The 9,613-nt window shown below is 48.2% G+C and overlaps 2 pseudogenes; both read right to left on the reverse strand.

The window, feature by feature from the left end:
• Positions 1-450: 450 nt before the first annotated feature.
• Positions 451-1,640, reverse strand: LOC124664121 (annotated as a pseudogene).
• Positions 1,641-7,724: 6,084 nt separating this feature from the next.
• Positions 7,725-9,156, reverse strand: LOC124664122 (annotated as a pseudogene).
• Between the last annotated feature and the right edge of the window lie 457 nt (positions 9,157-9,613).

The raw sequence follows: 9,613 nt of genomic DNA on the forward strand, positions 1-9,613 counted from the left end.
CTCTCACCAGTTCATATTAATTAATGTAATTTTGTTTGAACATAGATATATTTAATCAATAAACACGTCTAGATATATCTGTATATATACAAAGCTTAATCAATAAGTTTAAGTACTACGAACTACTCGAATAAATCCAACAAATCAAAGTCGTCTTAGTCGATTGAGACTTAACTTATGTCTCAGTCAGTGTATTTTGATGTGAGCCTAAATAAATTAAAATTACAAACAACATCAAACACGAATTTTAAAGCAGAAACAGAATTCAACTATGTAGCACGTGACTAACACATAAACTACGCCTCAGCTAACTGAAATTTAGCAATTCCTATGATTTATTTGCCACGTCGTACGGCAGCTACCTAGCTAGCTGATTCTGGTCGTTGTTTATCGTCAATAAATAAAGGCAAATAATCGAATTCGGTAGGCACGTCACGTCTCCTTCAGCAATCAGCACCGCCCAGTCCACCACGATCGACTAGACGTCGTCCAAGCACCAGCAGCGATAGTCGGGCTTGGACATCCTCAGCAGCTCCTCTGGCGACATGCGCTCCAGCTCCCGCTGCCTCCACGCCGGGAACGCCTCCGCCACGCTCGCCGGCGGCGGCCCCGCGCACCCCTTCACCTCCCCCTTGAGGCCATGCCTCAGCGCGCGCATCCTCTTGTACAGCCGCATCGCCGCCACGCAGTCGTCGTAGGGGTGCTGCTGCCCACCGTTCTGTATCTCGTACCCGAGGCAACTCTTCGTCAGGAACTTGAGCGAGTTGCTCATCATCCTGCTGCTCGTCTTCATCAGCGGCGGGTACGTCGCCGTGTCCCGCTTCAGGTACGCCGGGTAGTCCATGCCCAGCCCGTCGAGGTCGTGGTCCAGCCCGTGCCCGACCAGGATTCTCGCGCTGCCGCGTGCCGTGCGGATCTTCCACGGATCCTCGCCGTTGAGGAGGAAGTCCTCCACCCGCTTCCTCGCCTGCTTCACCGTTGTGGCAGAGTCGCGGAGGTGCTCCGGGCGGATCCCCGTCATCTCGTACCGGTAGTGCGTCACCGGGATGAGCGGCTTCACGAAGGACTCGTAGAGGATGTTCTCGTGCTCGTCGATGAGGCAGACGCGCGCGCACACGTCCAGCGTGCCGTCGCTGCCGCCGCCCACCATCTTGCACCCCAGCGCCACCGCACCTCCATGGCCGCCTCCCTGGATGCTCATTCGTGACATACTTCGTGTGAGCTGGCTTTGCGTCGGAGCGCTGGAGAGCTGGCAGGTGGCGCGGTGGGCACGGAGGGCGCCGGAGGCAGGGAAGACGGCGAGGCAGAGCTGGCAGCCGCGGGCGGCGAAGACACTCGCGCAACCGGCCTTGGGGAGGACGCTGCCGAATCCGAGGTGGTCGCGGAGGGCGTCGAGGGAGCGGCAGTGCTTGCCGCAGACGCCGCAGCGGGGCTCGTGGGCCGAGTGGTGCGAGAGACGCATGTGCTCCACCAGGTGCTCCATCCGGTTGAACTCGCGGTAGCACGCCGCACACTTGTTCCGGCTGCATGTCAAAGAATTCCTCGTCAGTCAAAAGTGTTGCATTGCATGTGTGTTCATGTGATTGTGCAAATGTGCAATGTAGCACACAATTAAGAAGAAACATAACTGCAAGCTGCATGCTGAATCAGACTTAAAACAATTAATTGTTTAAATTTCCTGCATAAGCTTAGAAACATATCAAAGTGATCCAGGAATGAAACACTGGACAGCGGTCAAGAATATCTTGAAGTACTTGAAAAGGACTAAGGATATGTTTCTTTGTTATGGCGGTGACCAAGAGCTCGTTGTAACCAGTTACACCGATGCAAGTTGGAACACTGATCCTGATGACTCTAAGTCTCAGTCTGGGTACGTGTTTATATTGAATGGTGCTGCAGTAAGCTGGTGCAGCTCCAAGCAGTGCACGGTGGCGAAGTCTTCAACAGAATCGGAATACATAGCGGCTTCGGAGGCTTCATCGGAAGCGGTATGGATGAAGAGGTTCATTGTTGAGCTTGGTGTGGTTCCTAGTGCATTGGACCCACTAGTCATCTATTGTGACTACATGGGTGCCATCGCCAATGCACAAGAACCAAGGTCACACAAGAAGTTGAAGCATATCAAGCTGCGTATTTATTCGATTCGCGAGTACATCGAAGATGGAGAAGTAAAGATTTGCAAAGTACACACTGATCTGAATGTGGCAGATCCGTTGACTAAAGCTCTCCCTAGGGCAAAGCATGACCAACACCAGAATGCCATGGGTGTTAGGTACCTTACAATGTAATCTAGATTATTGACTCTAGTGCAAGTGGGAGACAGTTGGAGATATGCCCAAGAGGCAATAATAAAGTGGTTATTATATATCTTTATGTTTATGATAAATGTTTGCATACCATGCTATAATTGTATTAACCGAAACATTGATACATGTGTGTTATGTAAACAACAAAGAGTCCCTAGTAAGCCTCTTGTATAACTAGCTTGTTGATTAATAGATGATCATAGTTTCGTGATCATGAACATTGGATGTTATTAATAACAAGGTTATGTCATTGATGAATGATGTAATGGACACACCCAATTAAGCGTAGCATAAGATCACGTCATTAAGTTCATTTGCTATAAGCTTTCGATACATAGTTACCTAGTCCTTCGACCATGAGATCATGTAAATCACTTATGCCGGAAGGGTACTTTGATTACATCAAACGCCACTGCTTAAATGGGTGGTTATAAAGGTGGGATTAAGTATTCGGAAAGTATGAGTTGAGGCATACAGATCAAGAGTGGGATATTGTCCATCCCGATGACGGATAGATATACTCTGGGCCCTCTCGGTGGAATGTCATCTAATTAGCTTGCAAGCATATGAATGGTTCATAAGAGATGACATACCACGGTACGAGTAAAGAGTACTTGTCAGGAGACGAGGTTGAACAAGATATAGAGATACCGATGATCAAACCTCGGACAAGTAAAATATCGCGTGACAAAGGGAATCGGAATCGTATGTAAATGGTTCAATCGATCACTAAGTCATCGTTGAATATGTGGGAGCCATTATGGATCCCCAGATCCCGCTATTGGTTATTGGTCGGAGAGAAGTCTCAACCATGTCTGCATAGTTCACGAACCGTAGGGTGACACACTTAAGGTTTGATGTCGTTTATGTAGATATGGAATATAGAATGGAGTTCGAAGTTTTGTTCGGAGTCTCGGATGGGATCCAGGACATCACAAGGAGGTCCGGAATGGTCGGGAGAATAAGATTCATATATAGGAAGTCATTTTCTAAGTTTGAAAATGATCCGGTGCATTTATGGAAGGTTCTAGAAGGTTCTAGAAAAGTCCGGAAGAAATCACCATGGAAGGTGGAGTCTAGCATGGCCGGCCAGCCTAAGGGAGGAGGAGTCCCAGGTGGACTCCACCCCATGGTGGCCGGCCACCCCCCCCCCCTCCCCCCAAGGAAGGGGTGGGAGTCCCACCTTGAGTAGGAGTCCCACCTTGGGTAGGTTTCGTCCTTATGGCAAGTTTTGAGTTGGGGTCTTATTCGAAGACTTGGAGTCAAACTCTTTGGGGTTCCACCTATATAATGAGGAGCAAGGGGAGGGGGCCGGCCACACCAAAGCCTTGGCCGCACCCCATAGTGGTCGGCGCCCCCTTCTCCCCAAACCCTAGCCGCCCTCCTCCACCACCTCTCCCGCATACGCTTTGGCGAAACCCTGCCGGAGATCTCCACCACCACCGCCACCACGCCGTCGTGCTGCCGGGATTCCGAGGAGGATCTACTACTTCCGCTGCCCGCTGGAACGGGGAGAAGGACGTCTTCATCAACACCGAACGTGTGACCGAGTACGGAGGTGTTGCCCGACTGTGGCACCGTCAAGATCTTTTACGCGCTTTTGAAAGCGGCAAGTGATCATCTTCTGCAACAACGAGATCTAATCTCGTAGGCTTTGGAAATCTTCAAGGGTTAGTCTTGTGATCTCCTCGTTGCTACCATCTTCTAGATTGCATCTTGGCTTGGTTTTCGTTCTTGCGGTAGGAAATTTTTTGTTTTCTATGCTACAAATCCCATCAAGAGTCCCCAACGCAGACAAGCGCATGGGTAAAGTCATCACATAAGGAGTCCTACACACATCGTAGTACATATAACGTGAATCTACTTGCAATCAAAGACATGCCTAAAGTGGAGAACACAAACCATACCAACAATCAACCTAAATCAGACAAGCAGTTGATTGCAACTGTGAATAACACAAATCCTAGCAAGATCATGGTAGGTGATCACATTTGGGACAAACAAGCAACCAAAAATGTCGAACCATAGCAAGATCATGATAGCTTAGCACAATCCAGACTAAACCCTGCTACAAGACCAAACCCTAGACAAGATCTGACAACTCCTAACCTAGATCTAAACATTACCGCGGTACCGGGATAATTCCTTACAGTCATCGCCGGAGGTGAAGATGTGCTACACCAGGAAGTAGATGAAGCAGCTCAGATATAGTCGCCGCTGCCACCGTCGCCGACCGGAGATGCGTGCGCCTCTTACCTGCTTGCCGATGGGAGGAGGAGCTCGAAATTTGAGTGGAGAGTGGAGGAGGGGTAGAAATAGGCCATGGGCGCGGCGGGAGGTGACGGAATCCTTCCCGCCCCCCTTTGCGCTTTTCGCCGATGCGCGCCGCAGCTCCCGCCATCTGCATCCTCGTCTCCACGCGTGCGCCGAAGATTCATTTTTGCATCAGCCGCGTTGGAGATTTGCCTGAACCGGGCGTTCCTTCAGGGCCTGGCTTGAGGGGGAAAAGTTTTAAGAACTGGTTCGTGCAACAACGCCAGTCAGCCCATTTGCTGGGTCGATGCGAGCAAGGGCCGCACAGCCTACCAAACGCGCCCAACATCAATGGCTGGACTACTTTCTTTTCATTCTTCATTTTCTGATCTTAGCATCCAAAATATCATTCAGCAATTTGATTTAAATTAAAATGTTACCCTTACAGGTGAACAAACAAATTAACGAAAAGATCGCTGCCATTTGATCAAAACAGAACTTGAGGCCAGACAACATCGATACAAATTTGAATTAGATAAAATATTTAATTTAGAAAAAATAATTATGAGTCATAGAAAATATATTTATGGGTTGCTTCAATTAAATAGAATAAATAAGTAAATTACTTCGTCACGGAGCCGTCAGATCGATCTCCGGCATGTCCTTCACATACGCAGCCGCCGCGCTATATTCCGATTTCCTCACGGTGGTGCCACCGCCGACTCCCAGAACTCTAAGCGTGTTCTAGTCACTAGTAGAAACAAGGGCTTTGGTTTTTTGCTCTAAAGATCTTTAGCACCAGATTTGGCACGAACCGGTGCTAAAGGGGGTCATTAGCACCAGTTCGTGCGGTCTGGACGTCCAGGGGACCCGCCGGGGTATTTGCACCGGTTCGTGACACGAACCGGGCACCGGTTCGTGACACGAACCGGGCACCGGCTCGTGACACGAAACGTGCTAAAGGTTTTTCTGTTCCCCACGCACCTTCACCCCCTAGTGGATCGCCTTTTTTAACACTGTAAAATAGAAAAGAAAATGATAGGAAATTCAAAAAATAAAATCTTTTGAGATTGATAAAACCGCATTAACTTTTGCATACGATGTCGAAAAAAATCGTATAATCAAAATTCAAATTTTTAGATCCTCAAAATTACAAATGAAAATATGAAAGCAAGAAGATTTTAGTTTTTTTTCCAGAAATTTAGGATTTATATTTTTTAGTTTTTTAAAATTAAAATTAATAATTGCATTCTGCATAAAGATTACTATTACTTTTAGCAAATTATAAGATTTTCAAATTTTTAGGTTTTAGGTTTGGCAAAATAAAATTTAAAAAATTTAAAAATTGAAAATCATTAAAAATAATACAATTATAAAGTTAGTGTTTATTTATTTATTCAAGAATATTATTACAGCATTACTTTTGTTTATTAGAAGAATTATTTGAAATTCGAACAATAAAGAAATATGACATCGATCGACATGTTAATAGGATTGATATGATACTAGTATCACATACATGCGCGCGAAGCACTTGGATGCGAGACAGAAAGGAACTTAGAATATAAGCGTGCTAGTGCTAGAGCAGTGGGAGGATGGGTGACCGAGCGGGAAGTTTGAGCACGAGTAAGTAATTGGACTAGAGATAAGGGTAGTTAGAGACTAAACTTGTGAAATAACTAAAATATTGGAAATTCTGGAAAAAAATAAAAAAGAGGGAGTGGAAAATAATTTGAAAAAAAAATTACGGTAGCGGGATTCTACCGCGGCAGCGTTTTGGAGCGTTTTCCTGCCGCAGCAGACCCTCGAACCGGTGCTAAAGATCCTCCACCGGGCGCTCCACTGCGGGCCACGTGGTGCCCTCTTTAGCACCGGTTCGCAATTGAACAGGTGCTAAGGGGGGGGGGAGCCTTTTGGACCGGTTGGGCATCCGGTGCATATGGCTCTTACCAACCGGTGCAAAAGGCCCATTTTCTACTAGTGAGTATTAACATGGAGACTCCAATGATGTCCCAATTTCCACGATCAGCTATACATTGAGTTTGCCATGACCTGTTATGTATTTTTCTGAACACATGTCCTCCGCAACATGTCTACATAATTTTATATGTGACTTTCTCGGTAATCGTAGCCGTAATTTCTAGATCTAGTTGTCTTAAGTATCCTGAAGTTGGCGATTAACGTGGTGTCTCGTACGGAGCCTCCAATTTATTTCGACGAAGATGAATCTAAATCATTTGTGACTTTAAGATAAAGGGGCATTAAAGGTGTAAAAAATACTTGAAGTAAATCATCCAAACTATCATTGATGTTCTCTAGTAACGTACTTCTTTCTTCCATTGTCAAGCACGCTCTTCAGGGGAAAAACACTGGGGAAATGGGCTGCAGAGGCATATTGGGTCAATACTGAGGTGCAAATGGACAAAGTACTATTGATTTTAGGGGTAATTGGGCTAAATACTACTGGTTTTCGCCTAGATTTTTCATGGGCTGGGGGCGGTGCCACCCCCCCCCCCCCACCCCCCCCATTGAACTACACATAGCTCCGCCTCTGACGCTCTTCATGACTTGTTGCCAGAACACTATAAATTACCGTAGTCGGAACACCACCAACTTAAGATCTGTCTTCTTGAAAAGAGCTTCATCCTTTGGCGGCAAAACATTATTCATTTGATAGAGAAACCGACAAAACGATGATGGCCACCTAGATCTAGGTTAGGTCTTGTTCCGTCTCCTTCCTCAAGCGTCGATTTCGACGTCCGCAACGTAATGACAAATGATGGGCAAAATGATCCATGGACCACTTTCTTTTTTTCATTTTTGTTGGGTGGCTTGTGCTGCTATGTGGGACCGTTGCTTCTTCCGTGACATTCCTTTTCATTTCCGGTTACTTGTGTTGGACGGAATGAAAGACACAACCAATTTATCTAAAATAGTACTCTCTCCTATTCATATTAATTAATTTAACTTTGTCTAAATATAAATATATTTAATCAACAAATGCGCGTAGAACTGTCCATGTCTATACAAAATTAAGTCAATTAATTTAAATCAAAGGGAAGAAATGATTTATTTGCCACGAGCTCGTATGGCAGCTACCTAGCCAGCTGGTCGTTGTTTATCATCAATAAGTAAATGCAAATAATCGAATTCGGTAGGCACGTCTCAACAATCAGCACGGACCAGTCCACCACGACTAGACGTCGTCCAAGCACCAGCAGCGGTAGTCGGGCTTGGACATCCTCAGCAGCTCCTCCGGCGACATGCGCTCCAGCTCCCGCTGCCTCCACGCCGGGAACGCCTCCGCCACGCTCGCCGGCGGCGGCCCCGTGCACCCTTTCACCTCCCCCCTGAGGCCATGCCTCAGCGCGCGCATCCTCTTGTACAGCCGCATCGCCGCCACGCAGTCGTCGTAGGGGTGCTGGTGCCCACCGTTCTGTATCTCGTACCCTAGGCAGCTCTTCGTGAGGAACTTGAGCGAGTTGCTCATCAGCCTGCTGCTCGTCTTCACCAGCGGCGGGTAGGTCGCCGTGTCCCGCTTCAGGTACGCCGGGTAGTCCATGCCCAGCCCGTTGAGATCATGGTCCAGCCCGTGGCCAACCAGGATTCTCGCGCCGCCGCGTGCCGTGCGGATCTTCCACGGATCCTCGCCGTTGAGAAGGATGTCCTCCACGCGCTTCCGAGCCTGCTTCACCGTGGCAGCCATGGAGTCGCGGAGGTGCTCGGGGCGGATCCCCGTCATCTCGTACCGGTAGTGCGTCACTGGGATGAGCGGCTTCACGAAGGACTCGTAGAGGATGTTCTCGTGCTCGTCGATGAGGCAGACGCGCGCGCACACGTCCAGTGTCCCGTCGCTGCCGCCGCCCACCATCTTGCACCCCAGCGCCACCGCACCTCCATGGCCGCCTCCCTGGATGCTCATTCTTGACATACTTCGGGTGAGCTGGCTTTGCGTCGGAGCGCTGGAGAGCTGGCAGGCGGCGCGGTGGGCACGGAGGGCGCCGGAGGCAGGGAAGACGGCGAGGCAGAGCTGGCAGCCGCGGGCGGCGAAGACACTCGCGCAGCCGGCCTTGGGGAGGACGCTGCCGAAACCGAGGTGGTCGCGGAGGGCGTCGAGAGAGCGGGAGTGCTTGCCGCAGACGCCGCAGCGGGGCTCGTGGGCCGAGTGGTGCGACACACGCATGTGCTCCACCAGGTGCTCCATCCGGTTGAACTCGCGGTAGCACGCAGCGCACTTGTTCCTGCTGCACGTCAAACAAGTCATCGTCAGTCAAAAGATAAACTTATGTGTTGCATTGCATGTGTGTTCATGTGATTGTGCAAATTTGCAATGTAGCACACAATTAAGAAGAAACATAACTGCAAGCTGCATGCTGAATCAGACTTAAAACAATTAATTGTTTAAATTTCCTGCATAAGCTTAGAAAATTCTTAACAATGGGGTCTCAACATTCAACTGATCATGTCACCGAGAGACAAAATGTGCAAACTAATAGCAGTTGAGCAGCATAGCGTAGCAGAGTTCATTTACTAAAATGGAGAGTACACGAAAGGTCCGGTGGCAAGTGAACCTGTGAGCATCAGAAGAGCTGTCCATCGTCAGTAGTCACCTAACAAGTACCGGACGCAGCAGACAGGAGTAGTGTTCGGTTGGTGTTGTTAGAAATCTGAGAACACCAACGCCTATTTATGTGCCTGGAACATAGATGGAACTCGATTCTTGACAGCTTCGTGAATGGCGAGTGGCGACGACGCGACGTGTGTGCTTTGTCAGTAGGGACAAAATGTGTCGGTGTCACCGATGTTCTCCAGGTTCAGATTTTCGCAGCATGAGTTCCATACTAGTATTATGCATTACTGCGGTATTATGAATTCGATCATGGTGAATTGGTGAAACACCATGCAGCTAGTTGGCAGCATATTCATGGTTCAGGTTCAGCACTTCTACTCCGGTGCTCCTCCCCTGATTTTTTTTTTGGGTGCGTTAAACACAATAACGGTGAAAATATTTGCATACCTATTTGTAAGCGGGGACACGATCGTAATTTCAGTGT

This window comes from Lolium rigidum, chromosome 6 (assembly GCF_022539505.1).
Source record: "Lolium rigidum isolate FL_2022 chromosome 6, APGP_CSIRO_Lrig_0.1, whole genome shotgun sequence".
Classification (NCBI taxonomy): Eukaryota; Viridiplantae; Streptophyta; class Magnoliopsida; order Poales; family Poaceae; genus Lolium; species Lolium rigidum.